Source organism: Lissotriton helveticus, assembly GCF_964261635.1.
Source record: "Lissotriton helveticus chromosome 1_1 unlocalized genomic scaffold, aLisHel1.1 SUPER_1_unloc_17, whole genome shotgun sequence".
Classification (NCBI taxonomy): Eukaryota; Metazoa; Chordata; class Amphibia; order Caudata; family Salamandridae; genus Lissotriton; species Lissotriton helveticus.
Window position 1 is genome coordinate 1,300,577 of NW_027611656.1, and position 26,809 is coordinate 1,327,385.

At 49.7% G+C, this 26,809-nt stretch overlaps 1 protein-coding gene across 2 annotated transcripts in view; it reads right to left on the reverse strand.

Annotated features, from left to right (window-relative positions):
* The window catches only part of LOC144805654 (uncharacterized), a 57,294-nt gene that overhangs the window by 24,648 nt on the left and 5,837 nt on the right, over nt 1-26,809 (reverse strand). For both annotated transcript variants that reach the window (XM_078672176.1, XM_078672175.1), the window contains one exon: nt 2,466-2,557. The gene's annotated coding sequence lies outside the window, so the exon portion shown is untranslated. The remainder of the gene's footprint in view (nt 1-2,465; nt 2,558-26,809) is intronic.

The window sequence follows — 26,809 nt, forward strand, 5'->3', positions numbered from 1 at the left end:
CTGATCGTGGGAGAATCTGGTCGCGAAGGCTGGAGTGTGGGTCGTCGCCGTCGGACCGTCTGCCATCCCTCCCTGGAGGCGCGGCGGCGTCGAGGCGTGGAGACTTCGTCATCTGTCGCGGTGATACCCAGCACTCCGCAGGTGTCCTGGAGGGACCGAAGCTGATGCAATGTTCCGTTCCAGCGGAAGATGAGCCTGAGGGGTGTCCCCATGAGTATTGCGTGTCGTGTTCCCGTAGAAAATCCATGGCGATCTTGAAGGACTTGCGTTTCTGCAGTGTGATCGTGGATAAATCCTGGAATAGGGCTATTTGATGACCCCGGGGGCGCCGCGTTCCTCTCTCAGCAGCAGTCCAGCCCAGCTGCGTGGAAATGGCCGGGCCTAGGAGCAGCAAGTGTTCCCCCTCGTACGTCAGGGCTGAACCACCTCGTCAGCAGGGCTCAATACTAGACCTCGGCCGGTTTCAGAAGTGCGTCTTCACCAGGGCCTATGGGAGGCCCACCGCGTTACAGAAAAAGGCGACACGGGCTCTCAGGCAGCCTGGACAGTGTTCAATGGGGCATAGGGCGCCCCCGTTCTAGGCAAGGTGTCCGGCAGGGGGTCGGCTCCGCCGCGTGATCCCGGCACCGGGATGGGCCAGGGGGACAAGGGCCCGATGCCAGTCAGGGCAGCTCTTCAAGGCGTGCACAAGTACCTCGTCTCTAGGCCAGGCAGGCTATATGTGGGGCAGCCGGGCGCCCCAGCCGTCTCCCACAGTCATCGGCCTCTCCCCTCCGCTGGGGCTTCTGGAGGCACCGCAGGGCCGCCGCTCAAGGGTAGGCCACCCGGCCTACTCGATTTCCGGAGTGTCTGGCGGCCTCCCGCCGGCTCCTCCCCCGCCCCGGTTCGGAAGGTGTACCTTCGTTCTTCACGGAGCCTCCGCCGCAAACCACCCCGGCGGTCCTGGAAAGGTGCGTTACCCAGCCGCCAGGTCCCGTCGGAGCTCCGGCACTTCTGAGGCTCCGCCCGTGGGTCGTAGCTTCCGGCTCTCGGGCCCTCGCTAGATCCGCAGCTCGCGCTCTCGCCCGCCTCGGGGATGTCGATGTCGAGGCGTCGTGCTGCGTCTGCAGGGCCACTAGGGGGTCCAGGTCGCTCCGCTGCCTCCGCGGTCGTGCCGGGTCTCTCCGCCGCCTGATCCGGGGGAGATCGGCAGTGTAGAACGGCATAAGGGCTCGGGAGCTCGAGATGAGAGCGTCTGCTCAGCCCGCCATCTTGGCCACGCCCTAGCGATTTTTTTAAAGCGATTTTTTTTTGCTTTCATTTATTTATGAACATTTTATTTTGAAAGCAGAGAATCATCAATCTTGCTTTCGATTTTCTGCAAATATTTGCATCAAATAAGAGCATTCTGGGAGCATTATACATAGCCTCATATTGCCAAACTTTGAAAACGTCTGTAGACGTTTCTATAGTGGAACCACGGTCAGTAGTGCAGTCGGAGCTTACAACATTTACTCTCAACCTAATAATAAATGCTTTCAATTAATAAACCATAAATACAAGCTTGAACAGCATTAATATATGGACAAAAATATTACCTTAACTGCAGACAGTGCCCTTCCCTGATCCATAATGTGGTACTGTAAACTGGCAGCCAAAGGGTTTGTGCTGCAGGGAGTTGGGCCTACTTGTCCCAAGGACAAAACACAAATGAAAACTTGTTGCCCTTGGCCTCAAACAATATGTCCTGGGCGTCGGCCTATAGGAATTCCACATGCCTGCTAGACACAACAATCCTAATAGTGACCTGACTAAATACCTCTTCCACACCACTATTCGATAACTTAGTTCCACCTAACTACAACATCATTAGACTGGACCACACAGTAAAACCAAGTTGGGGGCGTGCGGGTTGCATGCATTCACAGATCAGCCTTACAAATCAAACAATTCCAAATGGAGAAGATATCCTCCTGTGAGTTGAAGTCCTCATGGGTTTGGGGGATTTATTCCCTGACCAAATTACACATTATCTACCACCCTCCTGGAGACAACCAGGCCCTCATGAGCAATTAACAATCACAGTACAGACCTTAAGACACCCGAACACAATCTTTCTAGGTGACTTCAACCTAAATTGCAATTAAATTGAGCACCCACATGTGACTGTCCTAAATATTTTTTCAAAGACATAATCTGGTGCAATCATGCAATCAAGGGAGAGGAGTTGGCCTAACGGCTAGGGGGGTCGAACTTGAATCTGAGGAACTGGGTTCGAGTCTCGGCAATGACGCTGAACATATTGTGATTCTGGGCAAATCACTTAATCTCCCTGTGCCTAAAAAATGGGTCCTCATGTAATGCAACTGGTGCTATGTAAAGCGCTCCAATACCCAATCCGGGTCAAGTTTGCGACATATAAAACTCTGTTAAAAAAACAAAAAAACATGCACAGGTCGAACACATGGCAAAGGAACATCACTAACCCTTATCTCCATGGCAGAAGCACTATGCATAGACTCCATAACGGCATGTGATTGGTCGGATCATCACAGCATCTCATTCCACATCTCAGCTCCTGAAGCAAAGGCAACGAGATAAGAGGTTAGACCTAGACAGTGGGTCAGGGATACCAGAAATAAGAATAGAGATGATTTGTATGATCTATGCCAAAGAAAACTTCAACCCCAGGAAACCATTTCCGATGTTCACAAACTCATGGAACACTACAACAGAACTATGAATGACAAAATGGAGACGGGAGCACCCCACCCCACAACAACAAAAAAGGATAAAAAACAAATGAACACAACCTTGGTAGAACGGTCACCAAAATGAAGAAAGAAGCAGACTCCGATTTGTTATGTTATGTTATTAGACATTTATATCGCGCACAGATACTCAAGAGTGTCCCGGCACGGTGGTGAACCATAACAACGGGCAGCGTATTTAGATGGGTTGGTTAAAAAGGAAGGTCTTCAGCTGTTTCTTAAATAGCATGGTGTCCTGGATGTTGCGCAGCTCCAGAGGGAGGGAATTCCAGGCCTCCACAGCCTTAACAGAGAGGGAGCTACCCCCAGCCGAACCCTGCGAAAGCGGGGAACGGCAGTCAGGCGCAAGGTGGTAGAGCGGAGATTTCTGCGAGGCGTGCAGAAGGAAAAACGCCTCTGGAGATAGACCGGGCCTAGACTATGCAGGGCTCTATGAGCCAGCGTAAGGGCCTTAAACTGGATGCGGTGGACAACAGACAGCCAGTGCAAGTCTCGTAAGTGCTGTTTCATGCTTGCGCGCCCAGGAATTTGCAGCAGAACCCTAGCAGCCGTATTCTGAATTACTTGCAGTTTCTTTGACTGATACCCAGGGAGTCCAATATGCAAACCATTGGCATAGTCGATACGGTACAGGATAAGTGCCCGAGTGACCATTTCCTTGGCAGATCTAGGTAACAAGGGGAAGAACTTCCTGAGAGATTTTAGGATACCGAAGCACACCCCTGCCAGTCGCTTTATCTGAGCAGTGAATCTAAGATCTTCCCCGAACCAGATCCCCAAATTTTTAGCAGGGTTACCAGATGACAGAGGCTGGGGGTACACTGGGGGCCACAAAAGTCTCTCTAAAGAATGGAGGGAAGGAGCCATAGAGGAGAACCTCCGACTTACCCTCATTACACTTCAGCTGTGTCCGGGCCAGCCAACCAAAGACCGCTGTAAGGCAGCGCTGGGCTGCTGAAGGGGACATTTCACCTTCCTTCCAAGTAAAGAGGAGCTGAGTGTCATCCGCATATGCTATGACTTTTGCACCCAGCTCCTCTGCGAGGAAGATCAGGGGGGTAACCTAAATGTTAAAGAGCAGGGGGCTCAAAGTCGAGCCCTGCAGAACACCAGTAGCCACTTTCCGGGGGGTAAAGGAAAAAGGAGGCATCCAGACCTGCTAAGTACGATCTACTAGGAAGGATTCAAGCCACTTCCAGGCCTGTCCAGACATGCCAATGTGAGAAAGCCTAGAGAGAAGTTGTTGGTGAGGGACCGTAGCGAAGGCGGCAGAGAGGTCCAATAAAATCAGGGTCGCTCTGCCGCCTCCATCCAAACACTCCCTTATGGCTTCTGATATTTCCACAAGAGAGGTCTCGGTGCTACAGGAGGCTCTAAATTCGGATTGAGCCAGATGAAGAGCACCCGATGACTCAACAAAAGTGGATAGCTGCCTAAAGACTGCTTTCTCACATATCTTGGCCACCGCCGGAAGAAGAGAAATAGGGCGATAGCTGGCAAGTATGTCTGGATCGAAGGAGGGCTTCTTTAGGAGAGGTATAAGTTTAGCCTCCTTCCAAACCTTGGGTACAATGCCGGTCTGAAGTGATAGATTTATTATAGCATTCACTTCCGGATTAACTACCTCAGCAAGCAGCCTAGCAGGACACGGATCACAGGGAGATCCCGATTTGTGGGATGAAAGGATAGATAGGGAGTCCTTCAAGGTAATCGGCAAAAAAGCCATCAGTGAAGAAGCGGGCAGAGGGGGAACTGGTGGGCTCGAGGTGTGGGCATCGGCCTGCCCTGTGCAATCCGCCCCTAAAGAATCCTGTTTTGCCTGGATTTTATCAATAAAAAAGTCTGACAGTTTCTCACACCATACTGCCGAGACAGGCAAGTCCATCCGCTCTGCACTGGGATTAAGGAAACTCTGTACGATGGTAAATATTTCCTTTGAGTTATTTCTAGAGCCAGCAATGGGCTCAGCGAAGAAAAGGCTTTTAGCCTCCTTAATAGCTTCGTAGTACTCCCTCTGGGCCTTTCCTAGTGCAACTTTTGCCAATGGGCAATAATTTGACCTCCAACATCGTTCAAATTTTTTGCAAGAGTGTTTTAGTGCTCTAAGGTTGTTGGGAGTACCAGGGTTTAGACGGCGCATTTCTAACGCGGCTGTCAGGGAGGGGAGAGGTAACAGACTCTACAGCCTGGGAGATCCAGTTAGTGAGATTCACTAAGGCCCCCTCCAGTGTTACATTGGCAGAAGGCCAAAAACGGCAGCATCAATCTTCTCTGAGGGTCTGCTTTGAGAAGGCTTTTTAAAAAACGCAGGTCTGACAATGGACCAGGAGAACTGAATCAGAAAATGATCAGACCAGGGTACTTTTAGAGGATAAATGCCAGACAGAGGAGAGTTAGAGCACACCAGGTCTAAGATATGCAGAGAGATGATGGAGGCTAGCCCCCTCACCATACCTAAAACAGCTCAGAACTCTGAGAAATTCATATAAAAATGTACATTTATTTATATTTATAGTTTTGTATTGCGCGAACATGACCCTCGTGGGTATTAGAACGCTTTACATGACGAGAGGTAGGGTATCTGTTGGACTGGTAAAGCAGACATGAGTGAATGACAAACACAGCGAGTAAAAAGCTTGATCTCAATAATAGTCAGCAATAAGATGGTCAAGCATCATAAAGAGTAGTTAGCATGGTTACATTTTAGTAAGCATAAATATATTGTCTTAGGGTAAAAACCTAGTCAGCAGTAAAGAGTATGCTTCTTTTTTGAAGGCGGTGGTAGAAGAGATTAGACAAACGTCCGGTGGTAGAGAATTCCATATCTTAGGTGCACCAAAGGAGAACACGATGGCGCCCATTTTCTTTTTATGGTTTCATTTGGGTTTCATTTCATTCATTTCATTACTTTTATTCGATTAACAGTAAGTTGAATCATAAAAAGTACAGTTTAACAAGTCGGATAAATGTTATGGATACACGTGTAAAAATACAAGGAAAATAAAATACAAATTTAATACATGGCTAAAAGAAGAAACAGTAATTACAGTAAACAAGGTGTGAGAAATATCAATTCATATAGTAGGAAGCCCAATCATACAACGTGTTTTTAAACAAGATTTCAGAAAAAGTGCCACACATTTGGCTACATGGGGTGTGTCCAGCATTTGAAGAGCCAGGAAGGCTGGCCGACACGTTCTCAACCCCATACTTCGTAAGAGGGGAATTATCCATTTTTTACGTGATTGAACAAAAAAGTGACAGAAGAAAATGGTGTGTATATTTGATTGAACGGATACACCATCGCACGGACAACAAGCCAATTCGTGCGACCAATTTTGCACATTGGGAAAGGTAACGAGACGAAAAAAGAGATTAAAACGAAATCTTGTTAACACAAATTTTTCAAAATTGGATAGAAAAAAGGATAAGTAGGGCTGGGTTCCAGGGGTAGATTGTAAAGATAAGATGTGCACGTTACTTGGCTTCAGTATCTCAGTATAGAGGCGAAGATGTCTCAGGTGGTTCATACAGAGAATTTTCAGCGCCTTTTTACTGATGTCGGACAAAGACAGTGGATCTAAAAAATAAGAAGCACAGTTCATATCCTTAAAAAAATTTGAAACATAGACTAGCCAAGGAATTTTTTGCCAATTTGCTAGGGTAAGGCAATCCTGGAGAAGGGAGCGGGTAAGATGGCAGTGAGGTTTTGTCCAAATACGGCGCCATAAAAGAATCGGCTGGCATCTGATGGAATCTGTTATATAATCGATGACCAGCTCGATATAAGAACCGTATATTGGAGCGCTCGGAGGTAGGGCCAGGATGTATTTAATAAACCTATTTTGGACTAATTGTAGGCTATCAACCTGAGCGTAGCCCCAAACGGGAGCGCCATAGGTGGCCACGCTGTGGCATTTTGCTTGATAGATTTTGAGTAGCTCTTTAGGAGCGGGTTTGCCTAATTTGCAAGAAAAGGAAACCAAAGCTGAAGTTGCTCTTTGAAAGTGCATTTTTCTGCAGGCCACGGCCTGTTTCCAGGCTAGTTGGTCGTCCATTAAAATACCTAGATAGGGGTATTCCCTGGCTCGCTCCTATCTAACCTGTTCTAGGTGGATAGATTTAGGATGTTTTACTTTAGGACCAAAGTGCATGACATAAGTCTTGCTCTTATTGACTTTTAGTCCCAAGGAGGACATGAACTGATTATACTTATCTACTTGTTTCTGCAACTGTATTAGAGTCCTGGCTAAAATGACGGAATCGTCCGCATACAGTAAGGCAGGGATTGGGCGATGGTTAATAGTAGGGAGGTCCTGGCATCCCTTTAACAAAGCCTTCTCAACCCCGTTGGTGTAGAGGTGAACAGGAATGGGGCCAGGACACAGCCCTGCCTTACTCCTCTCGTAACAGGAAAAGAAGATGTTAATTCTCCGGCTAGCCCAAACCTCACGCACGCAGTAGCGTCGGAGTAGAGCTCGCGCAAGAAGTTAACGAGAGGAGGATCCACACCAAGATCACTCAGAATGGACCATAGCTTGGAGTGGATCACACAATCGAAGGCAGAACTGAGGTCAATATAGACTACATACAAGTTACCGCGCTTCGCTCCTACATATTTGCCAATCAATAAGGATAGGTTTAATGCCTGTTCTGTCGTGCCAAGGCCCTCCTGGAACCTATACTGGAGATCGGTTAAAATGTTGTTTACCGACGCTCAGTCCTGGAGGCGTTCCAGGAGTAGGCGCCCGGCAACTTTCCCCAGTGAGTCCAGGAGGGAAATTGGTCTATAACAGGCAGGGTTGTTGCGATCCCCCTTCTTAAAGATCGGCAATAATATGGAGGAGGACCAGGAATCCAGAAGGCCGTTAGACGAGACTGCCGCCATCACCTGGGTGACGACTGGAGCCCACAGTTCTATGTTGCTAATGAAGATGTCCAAGGGGACACCGTCTGGGCCGGGCGCTTTTCCAGTTTTAGAACGCGATAAAGCATGCAAAACCTCGCCTAGACTAAAGTGCAAGTCGATGGGGTAAGTTGAAGCTCCATTGACATCAACGAGTGGGGTGCCAACTGATAGGGCAGGGTCGAGGGGCCCCCCGAATATTTTTGAAAAATGGGACACCCAAAGCTCAGCAGGAACTGCCACATCTAGGTGCTGAGGTCTATTGGCGTCTGATAAAAATGGTGTTTTAATGACGCGCCAAAACTGAGAGCTGTCTTTGGTTAGACAGCTATCATGTAATTGGGCCCATAGGTTTTTTTTTAGAGCCTTTTTGCAAGTCTGTTGGGCCACCTTGTAATCCTTTCTTAGTTTGGCTATCAGAGATGGAATTCTATTAGTACTGTTTGTAGCCTTTTTTAAGGCTGATAGGGCTTTGCGACAGGCTTTATCGAACCATCCCAAAGAACCTTGAGTAGCAGGTTTATGACTTCGAAACAGCACTGAACACATTACTGATAAAATCTCTAAGAAACTAGTTAAAATCAACTGAGGTGACGAATCTTCAGCGAGACAGTTGTTTATCCATGAGAGGGATTTGGATATGACTTTGGCACTGGTAACTGAAGGGTCAATTTTAGACCATTTAACCGAAAAGCCATTCCCTCTGTCCATGACCAATGACTGCTGGGTTAAGTGACTGATCTTATTAGGTTGCGAGCCGCCATATGGAATGGACAGAGTGATACTATTTGGATAATGATCGCTTGAAACATCAGAGCCCGTGGTAAATCGTTGGAGATTGCCTTTTAGCAGTGTTGAACATAAAATAAAATCAATAGTGGTCAGCATACCCCTGCCATGAAAGGTGGGCTTAAAATCAATTGGGGGATCTACCAAAACATTAGCAAAATCAAGTTCCATTTCGGCCAAACTATCATTCATAGCGTTACCAACACAGGAGTGAGTAAAATGAGTTAGTGGACAATCATTTTCATCCAGCAAACCACAAATACCTTTACTATAATTAGGACACAATGAAGCGTTAAAATCTCCCCCCCAAATTGTGTGACATACAGATGTTGGATGATTGTTACGATATTCGTTAATTAGAAAGGAAATTTCTTTCACACATTTGATACAGTCAGATGAGCTGAGATTGCTGTAAAAATTAATAAAAAGATATACAGTGCTTTTACTAAATTCAACCGAAATAATTTGGAAATTCGGGGTAAAATGTAAAACAGATGATTTCAACAAAGGTAAAGTGTTACACAAATAAACAACTAAACCCCCCTTAGATCTGCCATGAGTAGTGGGACTGGCAGGTGAGTGGAACGTAATATAGCCCTGAAGGTGTATCGGGTCTATAGCCCACGTTTCCTGCAGGCAGATTATTTTAAACGAAGAAACAAGGTCCAACCAGGATTTGATTTTCAGTTTTGAGCGGAGACCCACTACATTCCAAAATAAAACGGAAAATTGGAAAAATGAAGGAGATCTCTTAGTAGTAATCGGTTTAGGTGCAGTGATGAGTGTGGGTTGGCAATATTTCGGAGGAAGGAGAGAAGCAGTTGTATTAATAGTTTGATGATCAGGGGTGGTATGTACAAGTTTGGTGAAAAGTGAAGATCGAGGAAGAGTGGGCGGGGCAGTTAACAAATCTGGAATTGGTACGTCTAAGTTTAGTGCAGCGGGGATAGATGTTGTACTCGGCAACAAGACCGGGGTCTGCACCATATCACAATGATCGGGGGAATTAGGTAATGGGGAAGCTGGAGAAAAATTTACGAAAAGGCTGGCAGGTGATGGTCAATCAACCATTTCCAAGCAGTCATATCTGTTGGACAATGGGATACCTCCCCAGCCAAATGAGGGAACTACATCACTACCCCCATACCTTGGCCTGCTGTTCCAGTCCCGTATAGTATTCCAGTTTCCAACTTGGGTCCAGTTCCACTCTGGCCCGGTATTGTAGTGCTGGGCTGGAGGGTAAAAAAAGGAAAGTCTTCTAATACTAATACCATCAGATGTATATTGAGGGCCCCAGGAGCATATGTGCTCTACTGTGTGTGGATCTTCAAAATTAACAATTACACAATCGCCCTTCAGAGTATTATGTACTTTTCCTAGCCAGGGAACTCGCTGTACTGATGTAACTCTGTTGTTGGCATAAGGGGGAAGGGGCCTATTGCTGGATAACCAGTGAAGAACCTTATTTCTAAGGGACCAACTAGGTTCGTCCGAACTTGGATTCAGCTCTGGGACCCCCGTCATGATAGCGACAAAGGGAGCTGCTTCGGGGGGAAGATGAATGGGGGGGGGGTTCCCTTCCTCCTGGTCCTAAGGGTGGCATTTTGTTGGTCGCGTGTATTAGAATGTTTAGTGGATAGGACGGTGGGGTGAGCTGGTAAAAGAACAGGGGTGGGAAGAGAAGTGACTACTGGAGTGGGAACATTTACTGTCTTTGATAGTGGGGGATTGGATTGAGTTGTTGCTACTGTGGTAGAGCTGATAACTGCTGTGGAAGAGCGGTTAGTTACCGGGACCCTATCGCTGGGATTTTTAAGGATAGGTTTGAGAACCAGGATTTGGGCTGTTGAATGCCCTTTAGTTAATTTTATCGATGAAGATAACACATCTAACTGCTTCGCTATGTTAGTAAGAATAAGTTCGAACGGTTGAAGATAGAATTTAAGTAATGCCCCAATGCTGTCAAGAAGATTGTTATTAAGCTCAGAGAGACAGCCACTAGAGTCTACGTTAGAGCTGGGGCTAAGGTGGGGACTAAAGATGAGTGGTGTAGGGGAAAGATTTTGGGTATCGGTGGGAAAGCAAATCCCTTCAGTAAGCGGGGGAACTGCTTGGTTAACAGAGTGAGTAACAGAAAAAAATTGAGGATTAGGATGCAGTGTTTTTGGAGACCTAATATGAGAGTGGTTGTTGTGCTGTGGACTCCTGATTTGACGGGGATTCTTTTTTGTCTTTTTGTTCTTGGGGATCGCACCCTCCCTGATTCCCCGTATGGCAGTAAAGGTAGAGTCAACCCGGCTCGGGCTAGTAAAAAGAGCCGGGGTTTGCTCCAGGGACAGAGATAGTTGAGATTGCTGGAGGGCTGAAAATTCAAGTGAGACTGATAAGTCCACTGTGGCTGGAACTGAAAGAGGGTCAACATGATCTGCTAGAAGTATTACAGGAGCTGGAGGGTTAGCAGGGGATTGGACTGTCGCCAGTAAGCCCAAAGAGGAGCGCTTAGCGGTGTTCAAATCCTGAGAGACCCTCCGTTCCAGAAGAAGTACGCCCTGATTAATGGCATCGTTTGCCTTAGCGATAAATTGGTCAATTGGGCCGGTGGTTTGGGCCGTGCGAAGGGCTTTATTGCTCCTAGTACCCCTCGGGGACATACTTCAACTAAAAACCAATCAAACTGCAGGACCGAATAATAATAAAAGACAAATAGGGTGCCCCAGTCCAGTCTTGCCCAGGCTTAAACGGGCCCGCCCTTGGCCCGGGCTTCGCCCCGTGCTCCGTCCCGCACGCGTCCCGCGTCGTGGAGAAGAGCCCGTCGCTTATGACCGTGAAGGCGGTGGGCGTAGCCGCCGGGGGAAGAGGCACCAGCTGTGCTAGTTTAGGTTGCTGGTCCTCGCAGTCCCCCGGTCGGTGTAGTTCTACTTTTTAGCCCCTCAAGCCTCTACCCACAGCGCTCTCAGCTGGGAGCAGTGAGTACTTCTGCCGATTGCAGAAGGCGCTCCCACCAGAGAGTGCGATCGAGTGGGGAGGCGTGCTGTTCCACGGAGCGACGGGGAAGAGTTCTAGCAGCAAATCCACGGGTCAGTCCTCAGAAATCAAGTGTGAGCGGCACCCGCGAAGCGGGTGTCGTGAAAGGTAAAGGGCTGGAAGCGGTGGGCGTGGCCGCCGGGGGAAGAGGCACCAGCTGTGCTAGTTTAGGATTGCTGGTCCTCGCAGTCCCCCGGTCGGTGTAGTTCTACTTTTTAGCCCCTCAAGCCTCTACCCACAGCGCTCTCAGCTGGGAGCAGTGAGTACTTCTGCCGATTGCAGAAGGCGCTCCCACCAGCGAGTGCGATCGAGTGGGGAGGCGTGCTGTTCCACGGAGCGGCGGGGAAGAGTTCTAGCAGCAAATCCACGGGTCAGTCCTCAGAAATCAAGTGTGAGCGGCACCCGCGAAGCGGGTGTCGCGAAAGGTAAAGGGCTGGAAGCGGTGGGCGTGGCCACCGGGGGAAGAGGCACCAGCTGTGCTAGTTTAGGATTGCTGGTCCTCGCAGTCCCCCGGTCGGTGTAGTTCTACTTTTTAGCCCCTCAAGCCTCTACCCACAGCGCTCTCAGCTGGGAGCAGTGAGTACTTCTGCCGATTGCAGAAGGCGCTCCCACCAGCGAGTGCGATCGAGTGGGGAGGCGTGCTGTTCCACGGAGCGACGGGGAAGAGTTCTAGCAGCAAATCCACGGGTCAGTCCTCAGAAATCAAGTGTGAGCGTTTTTTAGGTTTCAAAAACAGGGTGTGCGCACTTCGCAATGGTCTGCAGTCCCCTCATGGTTTAGCTTTTGGGCCTGATATCAGGAGGTATTGATGTGTGACACTTTATGCAGGGAATTATTAGTTGAATTCTTGCTTCGTACAGTCGCCAGTTCAGGGATTTTAGGGCTGGGGAGATGTGTGTATTTCTTATTGTTCCTGAGACAAGTCTGGCTGCCGTGTTGAGGGAGGCTCTTGGAGAGGCCAACTTGTATTGAGGTAAGCCACAGAGTGGCACTACCATAATCCAGTTTGGGCAAAACAAGAGCTTAGACCGTTTGTTTTAGGTCTTCATGTGGAAAGTAGGGTTTAAGTTTCCGCAGAATGCTCAGCTGCTAATTCGCTCCTTTGGTGACTGCGCTAATGTGATCCTGCATATTGAACGGACCGGATAATTCTCGCCTCGGTGCCTAGTCTAATCATGGGTCCCACTCAGTGACTCTGGGCAATAGCTTGCTTAATCTCCACAACGGCCCCAGCAGCGCTTGGATGCCTGGCTTCACCTTGGGGGTGCCCAGGAGTGGACATTTCACAGGAAAGCCACGATGGGTTCCACAGCGGTATGAATACAGCGCTACGAGGCCTAGTAGAAGTGCGCTATATAAATACTCTACATTTACAGTTACATTTACATATTCAGATGTAGGTCTAATGTAATACCCAAGGATCTAGCAGAGTGTATGATGTGAGGAGAGCAAGTGAGGGCTGGAAGAGGTTTCAACCAAAGATCGATCTTGGAGATGTTATTCGGCGGTGAGATGAGAAAGAATTCAGTTTTGGCAATAGTGAGTTGGTTTTCTGTGAGCCAGAGATGTGTATTTTGCAAGGTGGAATTGAGGAATATAATGTCCTCTGGGAAGATGATTTTGAGATTCAGCTGAGTGTCATCAGTGTACATATTATAGTGGATGGTAGCAGATTTTAAGTAGTTTGCCAGTAGTTCCAGGAAAAGATTGAAGAGAATGGGTGAGAGAACAGATCCCTGGGGAAAGCCAAGAGTGATTGCATGGGGCTTAGACAGAGATTAATTCATTGTGACTACCTGAGATCTATTTTAGAGGAATGGGGAAAACCATTATAATACGACCACTAATAAGCCCATCCTTTGTTCCAATAGTCTATCGTGATTAACTGTGTCAAAGGCAGCTATAAAGTCGAGCAGTATCATGAGGTATGTTTCATTTTGATCCAGTGTTAATATGTCATCCACAAAACAAGTAAGGGCAGATTCCGTGCTGTGACCTTGACGGAAAACTGAATGGTGTTGGTCAAGGAGTTAAAAGTTGTCTATGTGGTTGCAGAGTGTGATCTAGACACATGTTTCTAAGAGCTTCGCAAGAGTAGGGATGTTGGAGATGGGCTGAAAGTTATTAGGATCAGAGCAGTCTGCGTTGTTTTTTTAAAGTAGGGGTGTCCTGCTTTTAGGCAATCAGGGATAGTGCCTTGATGTAGCGAGGCATTTACGATCTTAGACTATAGGGGAGAATGAAGGATGTGATCTCTTTGAATATAGATGGAGGTAGAGGGTCAGTGAAGTGATTAGATGGGTTTAATGATGAAAGGATTTTGTAAATGTCACTTTCGTTGATTGAGAAGAAGGTGTGGCAAGAGGCATTGTTTTTGGAAGGGTGCCTGAATGGATCACTACCTTCAGTATACTGGGTGGTGAGTGAAAAACTGAGTTGTAGCTCATTCTCTATCTTTGTGGTTTTTTCCATGAAAAAGGCAGCCAGTTCTTCACAGTTTGGGAGGGTGCTGGTTCCGGCATGACTGCTGCTTGACTATTTCTGGCTTGGTCAAGCTGTCAAGTCAAGTCAAGTCAAAATTTGTATAGCTCGCTACTCACCCAGAGGGTCTCAAGGCGCTTAAGGGAGAGGAGTTCGCTACTGACCGAACAGCCAGGTTTTGAGTTGCTTTCTGAAGGAGAGGTGGTTCTGTGTAAGACGGAGGTGGGTGGGGAGGGAGTTCCATGTCTTGGCCGCCAAGTAGGAGAAGGATCTTCCACCCATGGTGGCTCTTCGGATGCGAGGAATCGCGGCGAGGACTTGGTTGGACGATCGTAATTGGCGAGTGGGGGTGTAAAAGGTCAGGAGAGTGTTGAGGTATCTGGGTCTTAGTTCGTGGAGTGCCTTGTGTGCGTGGGTGAGGAGACGGAACGTGATTCTCTTGTTGACGGGGAGCCAGTGCAGGTCTCTCAGGTGACCGGATATGTGATTGTGGCGAGGTAAGTCTAGGATGAGTCGAGCGGAGGCGTTCTAAATGCGTTGAAGTCTTTTCTGCAATTTGGCTGTGGTTCCGGCGTAGAGGGTGTTTCCGTAGTCCAGTCGGCTGGTGACAAGTGCTTGGGTGACCGTCTTCCTTGTTTCGGTGGGGATCCATCGGAAGATCTTTCGGAGCATGTGTAAGATGTTAAAACATGAGGATGAGACGGCGTTGACTTGTCTGGTCATCGAGAGGGAGGAGTCTAGGATGAATCCGAAGTTGCGAGCATGGTCCGTTGGTTTGGGTGCGCTGCCTAGAGCCGGGGTCCACCAAGAGTCGTCCCAGGCAGAGGGGGATGATCCTAGGATGAGGACTTCCGTCTTGTCTGAGTTCAGTTTAAGGCGGCTGTTCTTCATCCACTCGGCTACGTCTTTCATCCCTTCGTGTAGGTTGGTTTTGGTTGGGTCTTTGGTGAGGGAGAGGATCAGCTGGGTGTCGTCTGCGTAGGAGATGATGTTGAGGTTGTGTTGGAGTGCGATGGATGCGAGGGGGCTCATGTAGACGTTGAAGAGGGTGGGGCTGAGCGATGATCCTTGTGGAACGCCGCATATGACTTCGGTGGCACTGATCTGAAAGGGGGGAGGTGGACTCTCTGGGTTCTTCCGGCGAGGAACGAGATGATCCAATCCAATGCCTTATCTTGTATCCCGACGTCCCTGAGGCGTTGTACAAGGGTGCGGTGGCAGACCGTGTCGAACGCTGCGGAGAGGTCCAGGAGGATGAGGGCCGCTGTTTCCCCGTTGTCGAGCAGAGTCCGGATGTCGTCTGTGGCTGCGATGAGGGCGGTCTCGGTGCTGTGGTTGGCTCGGAAGCCGGACTGTGAGGGGTCGAGGGAATCGTTAGACTCGAGGAAGGCGGCGAGCTGATTGTTGACGGTCTTCTCTATGACTTTGGCGGGGAACGGGAGGAGCGAGATGGGGCGGTAGTTCTTAAGTTTGGTGGAGTCTGCTGTAGGTTTCTTCAGGAGGGCGCTGAGTTCGGCATGTTTCCAGCTTTCCGGTAAGGTAGCGGTGTTGAAGGAGCAGTTAATGATGTCCCGGAGATGGGGTGCGATGACGGAGTCGGCCTTGTTGAAGATGTGATGGGGGCATGGGTCGGTTGGCGATCCGGAGTAGATGGAGCTCATCAAGCGGATGGTGTCTTCAGTGCTGATCGAGGTCCAGGCGTGAAGAGTGGTGGTGAGGGGTTTCGGTTCAGTGGTGAGGGGAGTGGACTGGTCGTCGAAGCTGTTATGAATGTCTGCAATCTTGCTATGGAAGAACGAGGCTAGAGAGTCGCAGAGGTCTTGAGAGGGAGTGATGTCGTTGTTGCCGGCGCAGGGATTGGTGAGCTCTTTGACAATGCTGAAGAGTTCCTTGCTGTTGTGGGCGTTGTTGTCTAGTCGATCCTTGAATGCGGATTTCTTGGTGGTGCGGATCAGCTGGTGGTGTTTGCGGGTGGCGTTCTTGAGGGCGGTCCATGTTGTCTGTGGTTGGGTTTCTTCGCCAGGCTTTCTCGAGGGTGCGGCAGTTCTTTTTGGAGTTCTTGAGGTCGTCGATGAACCAGGAGGCTTTTTTGCTTCCTGGCTTGTTGGGATGGTTTTTCAAGGGTGCTAGTTCGTTAGCGCAGTGGGTGATCCACTGTGCGAGATTGATGGCTGCTTGATTTGGGTTTGGGTCCGTTGATATGGCGGGAGAGTTTTGGTTCAGAGATGTGGTGAGCTGGTCGGTGGTGATTTTGTTCCAGTTTCTGTGGGGAATTGGTTGCGGGTGGTGGTGGGTCGTGGTCTTTCTGAAGCTAAAATGGACGCATCTGTGGTCTGTCCAGTGGAGTCCCGTGGTGTGATTGAAGGAGATGTGCTTTCTGGAGGAGAAGATTGGGTCGAGCGTGTGTCCGGCGTAGTGGGTGGGGGTGTTCACCAGTTGTTTGAGTCCAAGATTGGCGAGGTTATCCAGCAGGGTGGTGGTGTTGTTGTCGTTCTTGTTTTCCAGGTGGAAGTTGAGGTCCCCTAGGAGAATGTAGTCATCGGAGGGGAGGGCGTGTGGGATGACAAAGTCAGCGATGTCTTCGCTGAATTGTGTGCGGGGTCCTGGGGGTCTGAAAATGAGGGTGCGTCTGAGTGTGGTCTTGTGGTCGGTTTGTATCTGGAAGTGGAGGTGTTCTGTGGCTATGGGGGTGTCGTCGGAGTTGGTCGAGATGCGGATGGTGTTCTTGTGGACGATGGCGATACCTCCTCCTGTTTGGTTGATGCGGTCCCTTCGGAGGATCTTGTATCCGTCCGGGATGGCTATGGCGATGTCGGGTGCTGATGAGGCATTCATAAAGGTTTCCGTGAGAAAGGCGACGTCCGGCGATGTGGTGTCGAGTAGGTTCCATAGTTCAATGGCGTGTCTGTGGACCGAGCGGGTGTTGAGCAGGATGCACTTCAGGTGGTTGTTGTTGGAGCTCTGTTTGGCGTTTGTGGTTGTAATGTGGTTCCTGATGCAGCAGAACTTGCAGGATTGGCAGGTGAAGGGTCCATGGGTGCTTCCTGGGGTGGCTCGGTGGCAGTCACGGAGGCGGCCGGTGTTGAGTGCGGTAAGGGTTGCGGCGGCGTAAGTTCGGCGGGCGGGATGGCCTTTGCGGGGTCCAGGGGGTCTGGCGCTGGGTGCGGTCCAGGCGCGGACGGGCGTAGACGGGCTTACCTTTGGCGCGCAAGGCGCTTAGGGCGCGCCCGCAGTGCGTGAACGCTGCGTGTATGCGACTCTGCCATAAGTGGAGAGTGGAGGGGGGCGGAGCGAGGGCGGAGCAGCTGGGAGGCTTGAGCGGGGTGGTGAGGTCCGGGGATGCTCGAGGGAACGGGGGTGGGGCCGCGGGGGAGCAGCGGCAGGGAGCGGGGAGGGTTAAGAGCACAAAAACAATGCAGGCGAGATCGGGGCCACAAGTAAGGCAATACAGTAAGGCAATACGATACCAATACAAGTAAGGCAATACGCTACCAGGCTCTATTGGGGCACAATCAGGAATACAGTAAGGCAATACGATACCAGGCTAGCGATTGCAGGCGAGATCGGCACAAGGAAAGGCCAAGGAGGCACAAGGAAGGCTAAGGAGCGGGTGAAGCGACCGTTTCTGACTAGGTCAGGACGATACCAGGCTGGCGATTGCAGGCGAGATCGGCACAAGGAAAGGCCAAGGAGGGACAAGGAAGGCCAAGGAGCGGGTGGAGCGACCGTTTCTGACTAGGTCAGGACGGTCACAGCTCTTCACGTCGCGGGACTTCCTTTTTGCTTATCAGTGGGAGGGAGGAGCAGCTGGGAGGCGGGAGCGGGGTGGCGAGGTCCGGGGATGCTCGAGGGAACGGGGGTGGGGCCGCGGGGGAGCAGCGGCAGGGAGCGGGGAGGGTTAAGAGCACAAAAACAATGCAGGCGAGATCGGGGCCATAAGTAAGGCAATACAGTAAGGCAATACGATACCAATACAAGTAAGGCAATACGATACCAGGCTCTATTGGGGCACAATCAGGAATACAGTAAGGCAATACTATACCAGGCTGGCGATTGCAGGCGAGATCGGCACAAGGAAAGGCCAAGGAGGCACAAGGAAGGCCAAGGAGAGGGTGGATCCCATTTCTGGCTGTGAATCCCTGGCTTTCTCAATAGCTCTATCTCCTCATCATTCTTTTTCTGGGCTCTTGGTCTATAGACCACCGGGTCAGCTGGGGTCTTTTTTTGAGGAGCTGCAGGTATTAATTTCATCACTATGTCTAAAAACAGAGCATTGTATTGTGCTAGGGGATTTCAACATTCATATGGATGTCGGGTTGGATGGGGATACAATTAAAATCAATTATGTTACCGCCCCTTGGGGCTGTCTTCGAATGGTTTCAACGAAATAGCCTTAAATGCAATCCTGACAAGTCAGAAGTGCTTTTCTTTGGATGTCAGGCTGACCCGAACTGGCAGGACTGGTGGCCTATAAACATGTTTCCTCCTGCATCTTCCTCCTTAGTTGCTAAGAATCTGGGGGTCAAAATTGATAATGGCCTTTCGTTTAAGTCCCAGATTCTGGGTCTGACTGGCACTTGTTATGGTATGCTCAAAATGCTACGCAAGTTTCTTCCCTTGCTCCCAATAGTGCATAGGAAAACAACTGTCCAGTCTCTGATCTGTTCTAGGCTAGACTATTCCAATGTTCTTTATTTGGGCCTTCCGGACTATTTACGTCAAAAACTTCAGGTGGTCCAAAACTCGGCGGCACGGGCGATTTTTTGCCTTCCCCGCCGAGCAAGAGCATCAGCCCTGCTAAACTCCTTACATTGGTTGCCTATCCGCAAGCGGATTGTTTTTAAAGCACTGACGCTGGCACACAAGGCACTGAATGCTATGGGAGCGGAGTACATCCAGAAACGTCTAGCTTTTTACAAACCTATTAGATCCCTTAGGTTAGAATCCCTTGGCCTTGCCATTGTCCCCACTGTCAGGAAGGCTAGGATTGGGGGACGTTCCTTTAAACGTCTGGCTCCCCAGCTATGGGACAGCCTTCCTCTGTCACTCCGATGTACTTCAAGTCTGCTGGTCTTCAGAAAGGACTTGAAGACATGGTTGTATGGACAGTAACCTGTTTTCTCCCTCTTCCTTTTTGCCATTTTTCTGTAGTCTGTTGTGGGTTGGAAAAAGCGCCAGGACACTTCATGGAGTAGCCGAGCGCTATATAAGACACCCATAAAAAAAAAAGGCCAAGGAGCAGGTGGAGCGACCGTTTCTGACTAGGTCAGGACGGTCACAGCTCTTCACGTCGCGGGACTTCCTTTCTCTTCACGTCGCGGGACTTCCTTTTTGTTTATCAGTGGGAGGGAGGAACAGCTGGGAGGCGGGAGCGGGGTGGCGAGGTCTGGGGATGCTCGAGGGAACGGAGGTGGGGCCGCGGGGGAGCAGCCGCAGGGAGCGGGGAGGGTTAAGAGCACAAAAACAATGCAGGCGAGATCGGGGCCACAAGTAAGGCAATACAGTAAGGCAATACGATACCAATACAAGTAAGGCAATACGATACCATGCTCTATTGGGGCACAATCAGGAATACAGTAAGGCAATACGATACCAGGCAGGCGATTGTAGGCGAGATCGGCACAAGGAAAGGCCAAGGAGGCACAAGGAAGGCCAAGGAGCGGGTGGAGAGACCGTTTCTGACTAGGTCAGGACGATACCAGGCTGGGGATTGCAGGCGAGATCGGCACAAGGAAAGGCCAAGGAGGCACAAGGAAGGCCAAGGAGCGGGTGAAGCGACCGTTTCTGACTAGGTCAGGACGGTCACAGCTCTTCACGTCGCGGGACTTCCTTTTTGTTTATCAGTGGGAAGGAGGAGCAGCTGGGTGGCGAGGTCCGGGGATGCTCGAGGGAACGGGGGTGGGGCCGCGGGGGAGCAGCGGCAGGGAGCGGTGAGGGTTAAGAGCACAAAAACAATGCAGGCGAGATTGGGGCCACAAGTAAGGCAATACAGTAAGGCAATACGATACCAATACAAGAAAGGCAATACGATACCAGGCTCTATTGGGGCACAATCAGGAATACAGTAAGGCAATACGATACCAGGCTGGCGACTTCAGGCGAGATCGGCACAAGGAAAGGCCAAGGAGGCACAAGGAAGGCCAAGGAGCGGGTGGAGCGACCGTTTCTGACTAGGTCAGAAACGGTCTGCTCAAAAGTGTGCTCTAAAGAAATTAGCTTTCACTTGCCTTATTCTACTGTTGTATGTTTTCCTAGTTGATCTTAAGCATTTTAGAAGTTCTAAGGAGGGAGAGGATCTCCAGGATCTTTCTGCAAATCTTAGATTACGTCTTTCGGTGTTCAAGTTGTGGGTGAAATACAAAAACTGAATAGTCAAAGAAATCCTCAGCACACCATCATAGGTGTATCAACAATTTGTTAAGTGCACGATGTAAGCACAAATTATACACAAGTTATTTCAATTTTTTTTCTTTTTTTATTCTTTTGGTCTTGCTTCAGACAGCCAACACTTATTTCATTGCTTACAAAGGGAAATCGTCCCGCGACTTTCTCAAAGCTATGTCCTTTTTGATAAAGACCTTTCTTTTGTGGTGATCTATCCAATCCACAAAGGGGTTCAGTATCTTGTGAGATGTCAATAATGCAGTCCATGCATTTGAGGGATCCTATTTTGTCCCCAAATCTTGAGCTTGGAAGTCAGACGGTCTCGTTCCAAACGTCGCTCTCAGTGTAACTCGAGGACGATTTCCCTTAACAGCAGGGGCTGCAGATTGTGCAGTTGCATATTCTTGACCCTGCTGGAGTCAAGGAACAGTTGTGGTTGGACCCCTGTGGCCCCCTGGACTGTGGGCGGAGAGGTGGGGCCTTGATTGCTGCTGAGCAAGGCCAAGGGGGAAATCACCTGGGGTGCTGAGGACCCAACTTCTCTTTGAGGGTGCTATGCGGCACATGGGATGCTGCACAATATCACAGGCAATTTACAACACATTTGACACAAAAGGTTTGCTGCTGAGCTACACATGGCCTGGTCCTACTGCTGCAGGCCATTTAGGTCGGCCGGGGGTGTCAGACGGAGCTGCCTCCTCTTCTTGTTTATTTCTCCTCCCCCACCACACTCCAGAGAGGATAATATAGTGACTATAGGGGCCAGATTGACGAAGACGCAGAAGCCTTTGGTGGCTGATGAACTGAGGTGGTTGACGAAACCCGGGTCTAGAGCACGGGGGCACCTAGTGTGCACACGATGGACAAGGACAAAATGGGCTGCTTTGCTAGGGCCAACACAATCACACAGTATACTACCCCTCGACACCCCCGCAAAGAATAACAAGACAAACCGGCACTGGTAATGAGGGGGAAGATGGCGCAACTTGCAAACCATCATGGCGGATATCCAGGGTTCCAGGAAGCTCCTGGAAAGTCAAATTGAGACTGTGTCTATTGATGTGAACATATTGAGAGCTGATTTACCTAAAGTAGCAGGTAAAGTATCCACGGCGGAGGAGATATAGTGGACTTAAAAGGAGAGGTGGCAGCATTCAAGCAGCACGTGGCCCAGACGTCCAGTCACAAGGGCCCTTGAGTGCCAGGCCAAAGTTGCGGAGAGGCGCGCAAGGCACAGCAACATAAGAGTCCTAGGGTTCCCTGAACAAATTGAGGAGGACAGGAAACATCAATTCCTGGAGCGATGGATACACACCCAGTTGCGTCCGTGGGGCTTATCCGAACTCTTTGCAGTGGACAGGGAACACGGAGCCTTGGCGCCTTCACCCCCCCCCCCCCCAGACCCCCCCAGGCAATAATCACCAAAATATTGATCTAATCAGATAGAGACTGTATCCTCTGGGCTGCAAGAGAGACTTAGAATCTCTGCTATCAAAACAGTAAAATAGTCACATTACCGGAGTATACCAAGCAGGTCCAGAAGCAGCGGAAAACCTTTCTGGCAGTAAAACGGAAGCTCCGTGATATGCAACTGCAGTACATGCTGCTATATCCAGCCAAACTGAAGGTAATTGCACAAGGCAGGGTCTATTTCTTTGAGATGCCGGAGGTGTGCGAATAGCTGGAGATCCGAGGTGACGCCCCCCCCTTCCCCCCCCCCCCCGAAGAACAGTGTAACAAAGGACGGGGATGGGGCACTTGGTCTGGTGGAAGAATTCGAAATAAAAGGCACCCGGGTCAGTCCGCGGATGGGGATCAACCAGATGAACAGAGAATTACGGTGGGCAAGGACGGCACCATGAATCTGAAAACCATCAAGCTGGGTGCCTCCTCCTCACCGAACACTGAATCTGGGCCTGACACAGAGGATACCCCGGAAACAATGAACCCGGCGACGTACATAGTCCTTGAAACTATCCTTGCAGCAGCTCCGGCGACAGAAGCTACATGAAAAAGGCGACATTCACATGGGCGCTGAACTACTGTTGGCTGCTCTGACATTTATAATAATTAAAGAATGAAGTGCATGTGGGCCACCCATTTACTACTGGGGTGGGTGGGGGAGGGGCAGAATGAGTGTGAACAGACTGGTTGGGGGGGGAGGGAGGGGGAGGTGCCTGGAGTGGCAAGAGGGGAAACGACAATCCAAATGTAACACTGAGAGTACTGCAACCTTATTGGGGACCCCCGCTGGACTACACTTCCCTTGATGGGCATTTTGTAGGTATAGTGATGGGCGGGCTAGGTCGTGAGGCTGGTTAATTTGGGAAGTTCAGTGGCCCCTGTTGGGCTGCGAGGGAAGCAGCACACATCCTGGAACAAGCATGGGGAGGGCATTGACGATAGCGCTGTTGCCCGTTACTGGTCCTTGGGGGGTGGAGGGAGCATGGCACAGTTTGCTTTGTTTGTTAGTAGTTGTTATATGCAGCACATGTGGAATGTGGATGGAGTGCACAGCTGGTGACTGGAACAACACCAAGATAGATATCGCTATGACAATGGAGGTTAAGTTCCTTAGTTGAGATGTAAGTGGATTGGGTACAAAAGGTAACAGAGTACTCACGTTTCTTAAGCGACACCACGTCTGAGTGGCCTGCTTGCAAGAAACCCACCTGGATGACGTGGGAGCCAATAGGTTGACAAAAAAAAAAAAACGAAGAGGCCAGATATTTCCCTCATCCTATTTTACTTATGACAGGGGTGTATTGATATGGGTGGCTTTTGGGACGCCGTTTATCTGCAGTACATGAAAGCCGACGTGAACAGCCGCTATGTCCTACTCAGGGTGATACTTGACAGACGGGATATCACTATCCTAAATATCTAGGCAGCTGCAACGAGTCCTATGGGCAGAGGAGATGGCATTAGCGGGAGCACGTGCTGCAGATCTGGCCAAACCAGCTGCTGCTGCTGTGGAGTGGGTTGTACGTACACGCATCAGTGACATATGGGAAGGTTGCAGCTGCGCGGCGTGTGTGCGGGCAGGGACTCGGGAGAACACGCGATAGCCCTGCTGCGGTGGTCAGACCGCCCCAAGTAACAGATGCGCCGACGTCCCATGCCGCATTGGGAGCTCGCACACGCCTGAGAATCCTTTGAGCGCTGAAGGGTGAATGCAGTCAGTTTTTAATCAGTGACTCCCCCCTGACTGAGGTTCCACACGGGGGAGGAAACAGCCATGCCCGGGAATGTGCTGCAAGATTTAAGCACTCTCAAAGACCGTGCTCTAGCAGCGATAACAACTGAGATGCGCACATAGAGGGAGGTTCTGCATCGAGCTACAGAGAAATTCCCACCTGGCTCCCCACCTGCATCTGAAGCTGTACATTACTGAGGTCCACAATCACTGCTCGGGAGGGTGGAATTGTCTGAGTGTGTTGTCCAGGGACCATCATGCACCTCCTGACGCAGGCATACCACTGCTCTGAATTCTTGGTGTGCCTCCACTCATTGAACATGGATAGCGCCAAGTTTGATCTAGGGCGGCCGAGCACCACAGAGCCTGGCCCACTACACACGGGCTGACTGGGGGCCTATTGTTCTTCACAGCTGCAGAGGAGAAGTTGCAGGAGCGGTGGTGCGGAGTTCGTTGCGTCTGGTACTACCCACGCCACTCACACGGTGATAGTACCTTGGTCCCACGAGACACGACACACCGGCACGGCCTCCGACAGGCCGCACAATGGGGAAACCGGATAAATCTCAGCCAAAAATACATTTTGATCAAGCCAAAAAAAAAAGAGATTCAGGCACAGCAGAACAATCCTCCACTCAAGCGCCTATGGGGGACGCGTACCCTGCTGTGTCAATGGCTTTTTAGTCAATGTTCACGAAGATCCAAGCCACGCTGACTAATATAGATGGGAAGATCGATACCTTGACCTATAGAGTGGATCGTATGTCGAAACAGCTCACGGAGAGGATAGATATGGAGGAAAGACGGATATCGGATTCAGAAGACGCACAACGCCAAATGGAAACAAAACAAGAAAAGGCCGAGAAAGCACTGGCTGCTATCATGGCGAAATCAGAAGATTTAGAGGTGAGATCCCGCCATAACAACTTACGCGTCATGGGTGTAGCGGAAACAACAAACACTGGAAACATGGAGCACTACTTTGAAAATTTACTAGTGACCCTTTTTGGCAAAGACACGTTCTCGGATATCTTCATCATTGAAAGAGCACACAGATCACTTGCCCCGCCGCCTCTGCCGGGGGCCAGACCGCGTCCGATCATTGCAAAACTTTTGAACTATAGAGATCGGGATGCAGCGCTTCGAAAAGCCAGGGAGCTGGAAACCTTAACACATGATGGATGAACATTTCCATATACCCGGATTTCATGCAAAAAGTCCAAGAGGCGCAGAAAAAGTTTTTAGCAGTCAAGAAATCACAGAGGGACCAGAATATTCGATACGCGATGCTCTACCCAGCACGGCTTCGGATCACTGATGGGGAAAAAAAACAAGATCTAAAATGACCCTAAGGACATCCTTAAATTTTTGCAGCTGAAGGGCGCTCCAGTACCGAGTAGAAAATCAACGAGGGGCACGTAGTAGGAGCAAGGACACACTTCAGATGTTGAATGATTGACAAACCCCCCTGGACCCTTGGACAGTACTGGGACATTGCAGCTTGTCTTCAGCCGATGACGAGCTGCATGGACACAGATAAGTAAACGTCACGAACACACGTCATGATGTATGGTTCCTGAAATGTAACCTGGCTTTTTAATCAATAACTGCGTTTCTTTCCGTACCTACTGCTTGTTGCTATTTCTCCGCCCTGGGAAACCTTTCGGGTAGCTGTCGCGCTTTATAAGCCCAATAAATAAATAAATGTACATGTGCATGATGTAGAGCTTTTCTTGGTGCTGTGGTCTGCATTTTTGATAAGTGGTTTCTTCACAGAGGTCAGAGGGCTGCGAGGTTGAACTTAGATGATTAAGCGACCCCCCATGTGACTATGTCACAGGGGTTTCCGGCGGGTGGCTCACGCCTCCATGGGTGCACCACATTATCTTCTTGTTTCTAAAGGGGTTTGTTTGAAGAGTAGGAAGGGGGGGTTCTAGAGTTTGTTTGTGGGATGGCTTTAGCAATTTGGGGCTGCTGAAGTGGGTGGGGGAGGCGAATGGCAAGGTTCAAAAGCTGGGTTTGTTAATGTGATTGAATTACCAGAGATGCTTGAACTCACATTGATCGCATTCTTTGACCTTGGCAGCAGGACACCGACACAATTACACTTAACGCCTCGTGATGACTATGGGTGAGAAATATAATTGTGACATGGAATGTCAGAGGGCTTAATACTCCCCAAAAAATCAGACACTTGATCGTCTACTTAGAACGCCACAGTGTACAGATCGCCCTCCTGCAGAAGATGCATCGGAGTATGTCCACTGAGGATGCCTACTCCGATGTACCCAACCTAAGTCTAGTACTAGGGAAGAAGTAAGTATTGTGTATCATGGGTTTTAGTATCTTTTGCCAAGAATCTATCCAAGATTTCTCTTAGGGTCTAATCAGCTCCGTACCTTGGTTTTAGAATGAAGGAGGTCTGGTATCTCTCTGTCTCGGGACTCGATTTCCCAACACCCCGCAAGGGGAGCTTGGAAACACTGGAGCTGGATTTCTCTGCAAGAGAAAAGACAGCGTCTCTCTCAGTGCGTCAGCTGGAGGGTCGGCTTCCTTCGGCACTTGCTGTAGCAAGCTGTGTCGGGCAAGTAGATAGTCGAACTGCTCCGCACCACCATGTGTTTGCCTCGGCAAGTGTGGGTATATTTATACCTTGAAAGTGCCGAGTTTGACGTAAGGTTGGACATAATAACGTGTAGGAAGGTGGCTACCTGACTATGGTTACCCCAGATTTTTTGCCTGTGTTTAGCTGGTTTTTTGACTTAGTTGACCTGGTTCCCTGCTAATCAGGGCCCCAGGCCATCTGCTCTCTCTGTAAAATGGATTCCATGTACCCTAGGTACATACCACAATTGGAAATGGACTCCTTGTCAGCCCCTGTATAATGCACTATAGGTGCCCAGGGCATAGGAGCCACCAAGGCCTACCAGGGGCTGCAGCATATCTTTTGCCACCCCTGGCTGGTTCTTAAATTGACACAACTGGCTGATCACTCAGCTGGGGTAAGGTGGTGTAACCACCCCTTACTTAGATATAGTATACCTATATCTAAACCTATATCTGGACACATATAAACCCGTGAGCCACTCCTATGGAAGGCCTCATCAATCCTGGAGGCAGAGTGCGTGGTTTAATGTGAGATGGAGCTCTAGCACGAGCTGAGCCTGTCTGCAGCTGTCGGGAACAACTCCCTAAGCTGTTTCAAGATAATGCCATACCATATACTCTTAAGTGCCTTATAATCCTCGCGGTTATATAGCAACTCTGGTTTGGCTTTAT